Genomic DNA, 1,408 nt, shown 5'->3' with positions numbered 1-1,408 from the left:
TATATATATATATATATATATATATATATATATATATATGTATGCATGTATATGTGTGTGTGTCTATCCCCTCCCCCATCGCTTGACAACCAATGCTGGTGTGTTTACTTCCCCGTTGTGGTTCGGCAAAAGATATCGATAAAATAAGTCCGTTGTCGTTGTTGTTGTTGTTGTTGCAGTGGAAACTTGTACCTTTACTCTGTAATTCCCGATAGATAGATAGATAGATAGATACATACATACATACATACATACATACATACCGGGTGCGATGGGCAAATTGTGTAATCACCTTACACACACACACACACACACACACACACACACACACACACACACACACACACACACACACACACACACACACACACACACACACATACACACACACATACACACACACACATACACACACGTATATACATAGTTGAAACGTTCCTGTCACAACCTGGAACCTTGAAGAAGACTGTTTAAATGCAAGAAAGTATACTTGTCCTTTAATATTTGATATTCAACATTTCATTAATTCAATAAGACAATCAATACTTCATTTCATTCTACTATATATACTATATATACCATATATTCTATATCTTACATTAATATTATAAGAATATAAATAAATCTTAAAAAACATAAAAAAACAGACAGAGTTGGAATTCCTTTGAATTTATATATACGATTGATAGACAAGGTAAAATATCGCGGGACTGAGTGACAGGGATCCTGGGTTAGCCACATATAACTAAATATATGCGTATTCGTATAGATATCGTTGTGAAGCTAGTAGGCCATAAGTATCGGTTCGTGCCACAACTGTAATCAACCGCACAATGGCCGACAAGCATGTCACGTGACAAATGTCTTTAGAAATGTAACACTAGGCTGTTGAATAATTGATGTCATACAGTAAGTAGATACTATCTGATTAGTTTCAACTAGAAACGTATATGTGTACGTGTGTGAGTGTGTGTGCGCTTATGTGTGTGTGTGTGTGTGTGTGTGTGTGTAGGAGGGGGTGCTGAAAATTTCCTGGCTTTAGGTAAAAGAAAATTCAGGAGGATTAGTTAATTATGATTTTATCCAACATATTCCCATCTCAGATTCAGGCATAACTACAGAGTTCTAACCCCCAAACTTTGGAAGGTCATAACTTTCAGAAAAATGAATATATTTTAATGAAATTTTCTATGCATATAGTATTTATTATGTAGATTCCGAATATACAAAAATTTCCGGTGAATGTGTTTTGGAATGGAGGTGTGGGACAATTTTCGGAAATTCCAACAGAGTCCACTTAAATTCTTCTTAACTTCCATGAAAATTAATATTTTTTCGTGAAACTTTCTACAAATATACCTTGATGTATGTACATTTCGAGCATGTAGGAATTTTGAAGGAAACAACT

The sequence above is a fragment of the Octopus bimaculoides genome, chromosome 11, assembly GCF_001194135.2.
Source record: "Octopus bimaculoides isolate UCB-OBI-ISO-001 chromosome 11, ASM119413v2, whole genome shotgun sequence".
In the NCBI taxonomy this organism is placed as follows: domain Eukaryota; kingdom Metazoa; phylum Mollusca; class Cephalopoda; order Octopoda; family Octopodidae; genus Octopus; species Octopus bimaculoides.
Note: the sequence above shows the minus strand (reverse complement) of the source record.